Raw genomic sequence first — 13,169 nt, forward strand, 5'->3', positions numbered from 1 at the left:
GCTCGCATTTTACATGAATATGATGAATAGGTAAAATCGAATTCAATTTTGGCTACATGATCAGTGTTGGGGTTTTGGTAGGTTTTATTCTCTTGGTGGGTTGGCAGGCTGATTTCAATTTTTGGTATGTTTTCCCAAAACATAGGTAAGGTTAGGTTGAAAAGAGGGTGCGTATATTAATCCGACCCATGCCACTATGGACATACAACTAACCCAACCTTTAAGTATCGAGTAACTGGTACGAGTGTTAAGGGATCTCTTCCAAATTTCGTAAATTCTGGGTAACAAATGCAGTTTTTGTGCGTTCAATGCCTTTTCAATCGGAAACCCGGGCTATATTGCAGCTGCAGATCAGATCTGGTCCATACACAGACGTTAGGGGTTCAATCAACTCTCTGGCACTGCAAAATGGTACAACAACATTTCTGGGCTCAAATCCTTAAATTGCTTTATTCAAACTCGCACGATTATTTATTGGAATCAGGGCAAAAAAATGCGACTTTTATGAACTCAAGATTTCTTATCGGGAGATCGGAAGATTTCTTATCGCTATAAATGGTGCTATATCAAGATATAGACTATCTTTGAACTTTAGGCTGTAGAAGAATGGTATAAAAACATAAATCCCATTTTTGGCTTGTAGAACATTTGGTCGGTTTTGGTGAGTTTTAAATTTTGGTAGGAAATAATTTTCTCGAATAGCAATAAATTGCAAAACCAGATTGAAATCCTCCGGCCGACAAAAAAAATGCATTAATTTTCAAGCTTTTTTTGCCTGTTAGGGCGAAATCATTATAATTTTTTACAATTTTCGTTTGTTTCTCTTTCGAGGCGAGTTCAATGATCGGAGATTTTTCTGCAATGGAGTGGTGTGTGTGGTGATCTCTGGCTTTCATTTTCCATTGCAGAAAAATCTCCGATCATTCTTTTCTTTAACCTTATTTTAGAAAAATTGAGCATTAAAAAATTTGTTTTCGTTGAGATTCAAAATAAGTTGTTGCAGGAAAATTAACAAATTTCGTCGTCGGTTTTCAAAAATATTTGTATCTATGTATACCACTTACAAGAGCACGCAATTATTACCCAATTTCGAAATTTTGCACATAGTTTTTGGTATATCTGTATTATAAGCTGATATAGCTCTTATATAAATCGATCATCCGAAATGCCTTCTTGAGTCCCTAGAGAGCAGGGCGCAAGTATTATCCGATTTCTCTGAAATTTCGCACATAGAGTTTTTTCCCTCCTTCTGCTACTTTTTTTTAAACAGCACAATGTATTTTCTGTTTTTTGTTTTGTTTTTAGTTTTAATAATTTGTGTCCATCTACTAAATTATTTAATATATTACGAAAAGCAATTATTGAAAATCTCATGAAAATGTTAATCAAAACAGTGGAATATACATAGTTTATTAAAAAATAAAAATCAAATAAAAGTATTTACCTATTTTCCAAACATTTGGTCTGAATTTCAATAAAAATAGTTGAACAAAGTCTTTCTTACACAAAATGTAATCAAAAATTATTGTAGTTTTTTTTATAAATATATATACAAACGTAATAATACAAATGAATAAGTAATATGTTTTTAAAACCAAAAAAGAATTTATTAAAAATATATTATTAAAAAGATCTACCAGGAACCCCAGTGTTTAACAAAGAAATTAAAGAGTTTTATTAAAATTTTTCATTGGGGAGGGACTTATATAAAATATTGGTGGGTTAAGTAAAATTATAAAAAAATGTCTAAATAACTTAAAGGTGTCTTGCTCTAGATATTCTTGGTACCAATGCCTCGTCTTTTGGCTTCTGCATCAGCATTGACTTCCTAACTTCCCCTAAAATGACATGACGAACGTAGTCTAATTTATTGTGTCGGCTTATACGACACCAATTTTATCTCATATCGCAAAGAGATATAGTAAAGACATTACAAACTACCAGTCCTCTATTTCATTTCTCTCGACGGCATCAAGATCTTCTCATTGGTCATCGATTGTATCTGCGGAAGGCTAATTCTCCAATCCCATGTCAGCTGGTTGTACGCACCGGATTGACCCGATGGAACTCTCATCGGCAAGGGCTGAAGCCTCAGTGTACGTATTTGTCGTTTTTTCGTCATGGGAGAGGCACATTCCCGGAGTGCCTTCTCCGCACGCTTCTGGTCCGTACCGGGATTGAAAAGAACCCCGGACCCTGGTTCTGTTTGGTTTGCCAGAACCGCCTCCATCATCGGTCGGTGTCGGTGAGGTGGAGTTGGTACATTTCCAATCTTGCTCTGGCCTCACTTCACTACGGGAGTATAGTCATACTGGATATGGTGCAATGTGCTGTGCGAACATAGGCAGTAGTGGGTCACAAGCGTCGTCGTCAGGGGGATTCGTTGTATGGACCCCACTAACCTCAGAATCAGCGAGCTGAATCTGGAAATAATCAGGGTAGTCAACGCACATAAGCGGAATTCGTGGCTGGAACACTTGGAGCAATGTAACTTAGGCACCGGTTTAGGCAAGCTGTTGTCTACTGCTAAGTCACTTTCGAACCCCGGTAGACGGGATGACAGGACCTCAGTCACTTTTGGCGAAGTAACAGTGACTGATCTGAAGTGTGGCTCTCCTCCTTGCCCCGAGAGTGACAGGGCAAGGAGGAGAGCCATTGGCCGTATTAGTGGTCTCCGAGTCGATGGACAGTCATCACAATTTACCGTGGGCGAAGTTACGAATGTCTACCGTGGCGCCTAATCATCCAAGGTGTTGGGCCCCAACGGAATCCTACATTGATGTTGAAGAATCTGGATTTACCTGGAGTTGAGTACCTTACTACTGTCCTCAACCTATCTTTGAACACTCTTATAGTTTCCGACGTCTGGAAAATGGGCAGATTGATCCCGCTACTGAAGCCTGGAAAGGACCCGAGTTTGGGGGAGTCGTACAGACCCATCTTCCTTCTCTCACCAGTTGCAATGACGCTTAAGGCATTACTCCTCCGAGCCTCGTAGGAGAATTTCCATTCGCCGAGCTTCAGCATGGATTTCGAAGACTGCATAGCACAACAACTGCTTTGCATGCCATCACCGTACACATTTGCCGTGGCTTTAATCAGCCCAGGAATGTGATAGGTCCTCGTGGCACTGAACCTATCGAAGGCATTCCACACGGTTAGCCATGCCAAATTATTTGAGGACATCGCCAACACGTCCCTCCAACCAGGCCTGAAACGATGAGTCGCGAATTATCTGTGTGGTCGACATTCATTTGTGGAATTTAGGGATAAAAAGTCGAAGCACCCTAGAGTGAAACAGGGAGTTCCCCAAGGTGGGGTGATATCTCCGGCACTGTTTAACCGATCATGACATCAGGCCCCTCACTCATAGTTGACATCTGCGATAGGTTGAACGTCTACCTAAACGAACTTGATTCATATTTCGCTGCAAGAAATCTGAAGATATCTGCCACCAAGTCTTCGGCCACATTGTTCACTACAAATACGCGTGAAGTGAATACTGAGCTGACCGTGATCGATGGAGAAATAATTCCAACTATGGAGAAATTATTCGGACTATCACGTGTCCCAAAATACCTGGCAAAAGGGTCCTCAGTCACTTGCTGGCAGCACTTGGGGTGCAGACAAATAATCCTTGTTGACCACGTACAAAGCAATTGGCCGGTCTGTGGTAAGTTAGGCAGCGCCAGTGTGGTCTCGTCAGCTTTGTGACACGCAGGGGAATAAAATTCAGATCTGTCAGAATGCCGCCCCCCGAACTGTGTCTTCTCAGTTCTCTTGTGGACCACCTCCATCAGGAGCCAAAGATACTACCACTGCGAAGACATAACTATTGGTTTGCCCAAAAAGTAATTGCGGATTTTTCATATAGTCGGCGTTGACAAATTTTTTCACAGCTTGTGACTCTGTAATTGCATTTATTCTTCTGTCAGTTACTTTTAGCTTCCTTTAGAAAAAAGTGTAAAAAAAGTATATTTGATATATTTTAAGTTTTATTAAAAATGCATTTACTTTCTTTTAAAAAATCCGCAATTACTTTTTGGGCAACCCAATACATGCTGTCTATGAAATACCTTTTGGGCTGTTATCGCAGATACCATCCAAATCATCATCTCGTGGATAGATATCCACCGCCCAGAAGCCTTAAGATAGATCCACATGATCTAGAGCGTGAGGTTCAGCGCTACAAGAGAGAACCTCTAGATCAAGCGGCATATCAACAGGTCTAGACAACATTAATGCAGACACGGTAGCAGATGCGGTAAATGGCTACCGGGTGAATGTAGTCCTTGGAGAACGGCCGCCTCCCATTGCACCTGAAGAAATTGACTTCTCCCGACAAACCAGAGTAGTTCTGGCTCAATTACGTTCCGGCAGAAGCAACCGCCTCAACTTCTACAGAGCAAGGATTGATGCCGACGTGAAAGATTGTAACCAGCGACCGCACGATACACGTCATCTGTTTAACTACAGCCAGACCCACTCGACTCAGACCCTGATGCCTGTGGACGCACCCCATCTTAGTTAGAATTCCTTCATGTGGACTTCCTTTAGTCATAATGTAGAAGTCAAAGCTGTTTGACCTGTTCTTGCTTTTTTCACCTGTCTGTCCACGTAAATGGTGATTTTTCTACCCACCACCGTAGGGTGTATTGTAATCTAGCCATTCCGTTTGTAACACCTCGAATTATTGACCTGAGTGCAAGACTTCAGTCAAATCGGATAAGAATTGCGCCCTCTAGAGGATCAAGAAGTATAATCGGGAGATCGGTTTATATGGGAGCTATATCAAAATTTATACCAATTCGAACCATACTAAGCAAATCTGTTGAAAGTCATAGAAAATGCTATATTGTAAATTTTCAGCCAAATCAGATAAGAATTGCGCCCTGTAGAGGGGCAAGAAGTGAATGAGCCGACATATATTTCATGTGTCGATAGGCACCAACATAGCACTCTTGACCTATTTTTAACTTCGCACCCTGAGAAGTATGAAGTTCATGTCCTTGCACCTTTTGGTAATTCCGATCACTGCACCATTTTAGCGTCCTTTTCGTATTCTGCTCTTCGCGTCGCCTCTTCCCCAGCCCCGAAGCGATCAATTTTTGTCGGTTAGCAATCAACCACTCCCTGTGATTGAAAGTGTATCTAGTTCAATGCCTCAGATATTCTTTCGAACACTTGAAGTTAAAAGGGTCCTTGCGGATCTTGAAGTTAATTAATCTTCGGGCCCGGACGGTTTATCCACACTTGTCCTTTGTAAGTGTTTTTCGACGCTTGCTCGTCCACTACGCAACCTTTTAAACCTTGCTTATCGCGCGGAAGTTTCCCGTCAAGTTGTACGGTTGCGAACGTTCAGCCAATCCCCAACCCTGCGAATTACCGGCCAATTGCGATATGCTTCGCGCTATGGAGAGTATGGTTAACCATCTTCTTGTCAGATACTTAGAGTCCAATGGCCTTCTTAGCGATAGACAGTATGGGTTCCGCAGAAATCGCTCCACGAGAGACCTAATTTTTGTTAGAACGATGGTGTCGCTCTATCCACTAGTTTGGTGAATTTGCTAGGGTCTGGCACGATGCACTTTTATCAAAACTTGTCGCTTTTGGAGTCGGTTATAACTTGGTTCGATTTATATCGAGCTTTTTCAGAGTTCGCACTATACGAGTTGTTGTAGATGGGTTCTCATCCGATGAGTATACATTGACCGCAGGTATGCCACAAGGCTCTCTCCTTTCCCCTTCCCTTTTTCTTATTTTCGTTGACGATTTATTGGGTCAGGCTTCGAATCCAGTCTACTCATTTGTCGATGACTGTAGTCTGTGTCCTTCATATTCATTCGACTCTAGGCCCAGTCCTCGAGAAATTGTGGACAGGAGGCGCATTATGGATGAGACGCTCTCCCAGGATTAGTTGGCCATTTCCGAGTGGGGTAGAATGAACAGAGTAGACTTTATTGAGTCATACTTCGAACCCAGCATACTCATATGCCGATGACAGTAGTCTGGGTCATTCATATTCATTCGACCGTAGGCCCAGTCCTCAAGAAATTGTGGACAGGAGGTGTATTATGGATGAGACGCTCTTCCAGGATTTGTTGCCCATTTCCGAGTGGGATAGAATGAACAGAGTAGACTTTATTGGGTTAGACTTCGAATCCAGTCTACTCATTTGCCGATGACAGTAGTCGGCGTCATTCATATTCATTCGACCGTAGGCCCAGTCCTCAAGATATTGTGGACAGGAGGCTTATTATGGATGAGACACTCTTCCAGGATTAGTTGGCCATTTCCGAGTGGGGTAGAATGAACAGAGTAGACTTTAACGCACAGAAGACACAGTGCTGAATCGCTTGTCTCACAAGCGATTCAACACGTATTCGAAGTGTCGAAAAAAGCATTCAAGTGTTTGGACTTTCTTATGCGGTGCAGGAAGTATTTCACCTCTTCTGATCTTCTCAATATCTATTCTACCAACATCAGGCCGAGGATGGAATATAACTCTCATATATGAGTAGGAGCTCGTCGATATCTATCGACGGTATTGATATTGATCAGTCAGATGCTCTTGATGTTCTGGGCATGAAGATACAATGTGATATCCGTTGGTCAAAACACGTATTCGAAGTGACGAAAGAAGTATTCAAGAGTTTGGGCTTTCTTAAGCGGTGCAGGAAGTATTTCACCTCTTCTGATCTTCTCAATATCTATTCTATCAACATCAGGCCGAGGATGGAATATAACTCTCATATATGGGCAGGAGCTGCAAAATCATGCTTGGAGCTACTTGACCGGTTTCAACGGAAAGCGATGGTGTTGACTGGGGACAGTAGTGTATCCAACTCTATTGCTTCTCTTGAACATCGTCGGAATTTGGGTAGCGTTGTATTGCTCTTTCGTTATTTTCATGGCGTGTGTTCCAGGGATATTCGTCTTCTTATCCCTGACATTAGGATGTTCACCAGGAATACAAGACTTGCCAGAAACTCACACCCGTTTGGAATTGATTGGCCAGTCGACCGAACTATGCATTACCGAGAAAAATTAATTTTTCGCCCGAACCATTCATATGTGGCATCAACTACCGGCTAATGTCTTTCCCACCGACATTGACGTTCAGACATTTAAGACGAATATCAATTAACACTGCTCCCTCTTTCCCCCTCCAATCCTTAACTTTCCTAATAATATAGAGGATATCCCCTGCGTGTTGGTAACATGAAAACAAAGAATATTGAATAAGGACTGTTATGCTATTGGAGCTTTATCAAGTTATTGTCCGATTCGGACCATAAATGAATGCTGAATATTGTCATTGTGTAATATTTCAGTTCATTCGAATAAGAATTGCGCCTTGTAGGGGCTCAAGAAGCAAAATCGGAAGATAGGTTTATATGGGAGCTGTATCAAGCTATTGATCGATTCATACCATATTAGACACGTATATTGAAGGTCATGAGGGAAGCCGTTGTACAAAATTTGTGACAAATCGGATGAGAATTGCGTCCTCTAGAAGTTCAAGAAGTCACGATCCCAGATCGGATTATATGGCAGCTATATCAGTTTATTTACCGATTTGCGCCATACTTAGCACATTTATTGGAAGTCATTACAAAACACCTCATGCAAAATTTCAGCCAAATCGGATGAGAATTGCGCTCTCAAGTGGCTCCAGAAGTCAAGATCCAAGATCGGTTTATATGACAGCTATACCAGATTATGAACCGATTTGAATCATTCTTAACACAGTTGTTAGAAGTGATACCAAAACACTACATGCAAAATTTCAGACAAGAATTGCCCCCTCTAGAGCCTCAAGATGTCAATACCAAAGATCGGTTTATATGGCAGCTATCTCAAAACATTAACCGATTTCAACAATACTTAGCACAGTTGTGGGAAGTGATACCGAAACACCACGTGCAAAATTTTAGACAAATCGGATAAGAATTGCGCCCTCTAGAGGCTCAAGAAGTTAAGACCCAAGATCGGTTTATATGAGAGCTATACCAGATAATAAACCGATTTGAATCATTCTTAACACAGTTGTTGGAAGTGATACCGAAACACCACGTGCAAAATTTCAGACAAATCGGATAAGAATTGCGCCCTGTAGAGGGTCTATGGCAGCTATATCAAAACATGGACCGATTTGGGCCATTTACAATCCCAACCGACCTACACTAATAAAAAGTATTTGTGCAAAATTTCAAGCGGCTAGCTTTACTCCTTCGGAAGTTAGCGTGCTTTCGACAGACAGATGGACGGAAGGACATGGCTAGATCGACATGACGATCAATAATATATATACTATGGGGTCTCAGATGCATATTTCGAGGTGTTACAAACAGATTGACGAAATTGGTATACCCCCATCCGTTGGTGGAGGGTATAAAAAAAGATCCAAGATCGTTTTATAGGGGAGCTATATCAAAACACGCACCGATATGGCCAATTTATACTCCCAACCGACCTACTCTAATTAGAAGTAGTTTTGCAAAATTTCAAGCACCTAGCTTTACTCCTTCCAAAGTTAGAGTGCTTTCGACAGACAGACGGACGGACATGGCTAGATCGATTTAAAATGCCATGGTGACCAATTATAAAAACACTTAATGGGGTCTTAGACAAATATTCCGATGTGTTATAAACGTGTTGACGATGTTAGTATACCCCCATCCTATGGTGGAGGGTATAAAAATTAAGGGCAAAGACCAATTTATCGATTCATATTGGGTTGCCCAAAAAGTAATTGCGGATTTTTTTAAAGAAAGTAAATGCATTTTCAATAAAACTTAGAATGAACTTTAATCAAATAAAAATTTTTTACACTTTTTTTCTAAAGCAAGCTAAAAGTAACAGCTGATAACTGAAAGGAGAAAGAATGCAATTACAGAGTCACAAGCTGTGAAAAAATTTGTCAACGCCGACTATATGAAAAATCCGCAATTACTTTTTGGGCAACCCAATATAAAATTTTGATGATATTCTATGATGCAAATTTGAGTATTCTAAAAGAGTATGCTTAACAATCACCCTATATTTAAGCTTACAGAGAATAGAACGCATATTAGTCATAGATTTCCAATCGATGTTACTTTCGGGTAAGAATAACCTCTAGATTCTTCGTAGACAGCTATCGACAAATAACATCAGGGCATTTAACTATGATATGCAGTTAGACGGATCAGATTAACATAAAGATACTATAAAATGACATAACAAAGGTAATTTGGACTAATTTTCTACTCATCGACACCCTATAATATTTTCAATAATTGAAATTCGATTTTTCTCATGTAGTATGTTCATTGCTGGCAATTTCAATTTGGGTCCTCTTGTTTGATTACCATTGCAAACATTTTTCTTATAAAACATTGTCAGTGACATAGTTTCCAACATATTGTAAAGGGTGATTTTTTTGAGGTTAGGATTTTCATGCATTAGTATTTGACAGATCACGTGGGATTTCAGACATGGTGTCAAAGAGAAAGATGCTCAGTATGCTTTGACATTTCATCATGAATAGACTTACTAACGAGCAACGCTTGCAAATCATTGAATTTTATTACCAAAATCAGTGTTCGGTTCGAAATGTGTTCATTCACCGTAACGTTGCGTCCAACAGCATCTTTGAAAAAATACGGTCCAATGATTCCACCAGCGTACAAACCACACCAAACAGTGCATTTTTCGGGATGCATGGGCAGTTCTTGAACGGCTTCTGGTTGCTCTTCACTCCAAATGCGGCAATTTTGCTTATTTACGTAGCCATTCAACCAGAAATGAGCCTCATCGCTGAACAAAATTTGTCAAAATTTGAACACATTTCGAACCGAACACTGATTTTGGTAATACAATTCAATGATTTGCAAGCGTTGCTCGTTAGTAAGTCTATTCATGATGAAATGTCAAAGCATACTGAGCATCTTTCTCTTTGACACCATGTCTGAAATCCCACGTGATCTGTCAAATACTAATGCATGAAAATCCTAACCTCAAAAAAATCACCCTTTAGTTATAACAACTACTACAACTAAACTGGGTAATGTTGTTTGTCCCCTAATCAAATATGACAAAGTCTATGAAATGTTTGACTGCAACATATGGCGATTGCTGCATATGAATGTACCTTATTTTATTCTTATAACATTAACACTAAAAAACTTCACACATATCCATGTGTTTCACAAGGAGGAGAAGGAATACATAAAATGGAAAAGCATTTGGGGAAAATAACTTTTTTGTCCCAGCATATTGGTATTCATGCGAAATTGACGAAAAGATTTTCAATATATGAAGAAATGTCATTACAAAATTTATTGATATCGATTAATCTTCGAAGGAACGAACTGTGACAAAAACCAAAAACTATGGAACATGGATGGCAAAGGCGAACAGAGCTATATACATCTAAGTTGTGCACATACTATCAAGGAATACCAAACACATCTCTGGCTGTGGAGGAGGTCTTCCAACATCAGGCTCATAAGGCCTCCTCTGTGTTTTGCCAAATCATTGTCATTGGTAAAAGTTTGAGAAAACAAGTAAGAGCGTGCTAAGTTCGGCCGGGCCGAATCTTATATACCCTCCACCATGGATCGCATAGGTCGAGTTCTATGTATCACGGTATCTCTTATTAGGCAAACAAAGAATATTGAATAAGAACTGTTATGCTATTGGAGCTATTTCAAGTTATAGACCGATTTGGACCATAAATTAATGTTGAATGTTGTCATTGTGTAATATTTCAGTTCATTCGGATAAGAATTGCGACTTGTAGGGGCTCAAGAAGCAAAATCGGGAGATAGGTTTATATGGGAGCTGTATCAAGCTATTGATCGATTCATACCATATTAGACACGTATATTGAAGGTCATGAGAGAAGCCGTTGTACAAAATTTCTGCCAAATCGGATGAGAATTGCGCCCTCTAAAGGCTCAAGAAGTCAAGATCCCAGATCGGTTTATATGACAGCTATATCAGGTTTTGTACCGATTTGCGCCATACCTAGCAAAGTTACTGGAAGTCATAACAAAACACCTCATGCAAAATTTCAGCCAAATCGAATGAGAATTGCGCCCTCTAGAGGCTCAAAAAGTCAAGACCCAAGATAGGTTTATATGGCAGCTATCAAAACATGAACCAATTTGGCCCCTTTACAATCCCAACCGACCTACACTAATAAAAAGTATTTGTGCAAAATTTCAAGCGGCTAGCTTTACTCCTTCGAAAGTTAGCGTGCTCTCGACAGGCAGACGGACGGACTGACGGACATGGCTAGATCGACTTTGAATGACACGACGATCAAGAATATTTATACATTATGGGGTCTCAGACGCATATTTCGAGGTGTTACAAACAGAATGACGAAATTAGTATACCCCTATCCTATGGTGGAGGGTATAAAAACAAGTAAAAAGGCGTTTGGATACCCACCACCTCGGCTATATATGTAAACCAACTTTCGTCATAATCCAGTAAAAATGTATAATTGAATTGGGTTGCCCAAAAAGTAATTGCGGATTTTTCATATAGTCGGCGTTGACAATTTTTTTCACAGCTTGTGACTCTGTAATCGCATTCTTTCTTCTGTCAGTTATCAGCTGTTACTTTTAGCTTGCTTTAGAAAAAACGTGTAAAAAAAGTATATTTGATTAAAGTTCATTCTAAGTTTTATTAAAAATGCATTCACTTTCTTTTAAAAAATCCGCAATTACTTTTTGGGCAACCCAATATAATATGCCTCCATAGCAGCTTTATCGAAATATGGTACGATTTGGACCAAATTCGACACAGATAATTGAACAAAGTACAAGTCATTGTTCAATTTCGTAGACCCAAATATTGGTCTTTTTTGGTAGCCCTATTCAAATATAGACCGCTCTGAACCATATACGACACGGATGTCGAAAAGCCTAACATAAGTCACTGTGTCAAATTTCAGCGAAATCGGAATGTGCTTTTAAGGGGGCCAAGACTTAAAATCGAGGGATCGGTCTATATGGCAGCTATATCCAAATCTGAACCGATCTGGTTCAGATTGAAGAGAGACATCGAAGGGCCTAACACAACTCACTGTCCCAAATTTCGGAGAAATCGGACAACAAATGCGCCTTTTATGGGCCCAAAACCATAAATCGAGAGATCGGTCTATATGCGAGGCTTTATCCAAATCTGGAGCGATCTGGACCAAATTGCAGAATGTTGTCGAAGAACCTAACGCAACTCACGTTCCCAAATTTCGGCGACATTTTATGGGCCCAAAACCTTAAATTGAGAGATCGGTCTATATGGCAGCTATATCCAAATCTGGACTTATCTGAGCCAAATTAAAGAAGAATGTCGAAGGGCCTAACACAACTCACTATCTCAAATTTCGGGGAAATCGGACATTAAATGGGCCGAAACCATAAATCAAGAGATCGGTCTATATGGCAGCTATATCCAAATCTGGAGCGATCTGAACCAAATTGCAGAATGTTATCGAAGAACCTAACGCAACTCACAGTCCCAAATTTAGGCGAAGTCGGAAAATAAATGCGCCTTTTATGGGCCCGAAACCTCACTCTCCCGAATTTTGGCGAAATCGGATAATAAATGTGGCTTTTATGGGCCTAATACCCTAAATCGGCGGATTGGTCTATATGGCAGCTATATCCAAATCTGGACCTATCTGGGCCAAATTAAAGAAGGATGTCAAATGGCCTAACACAACTCACGGGATAATAAATGTGGCTTTAATGGGCCTAAGACCCTAAATCGGCGGATCGGTCTTTATGGGGGTCAATTTCAAGATATAGTCCGATATGACCCATCTTCGAACTTAACCTGCCAATGGACAAAAAAAGAATCTGTGCAAAGTTTCAGCTCAATATCTCTATTTTTAAATACTATAGCGTGATTTTAACAGACAGACGGACGGACATATCTAGATCGTCTTAGATTTCTTCGCTGATCAAGAATACATATACTTTATAGGGTCGGAAATGCGGATAAAAATCGCAGCTTGTAAGGGCTCAAGAAGTCAAATCGGGAGATCGATTTATATGGGAGCTATATCAGGTTCTTGACCGATTTGGACCGTACCTGGTACAGTTGTTGAGAGTCATAACAGAACACCATGTACAAAATTTCAGCCAAATCGGATGAAAATTTGGGCTTCC

Source organism: Stomoxys calcitrans, chromosome 2, assembly GCF_963082655.1.
Source record: "Stomoxys calcitrans chromosome 2, idStoCalc2.1, whole genome shotgun sequence".
In the NCBI taxonomy this organism is placed as follows: Eukaryota; Metazoa; Arthropoda; class Insecta; order Diptera; family Muscidae; genus Stomoxys; species Stomoxys calcitrans.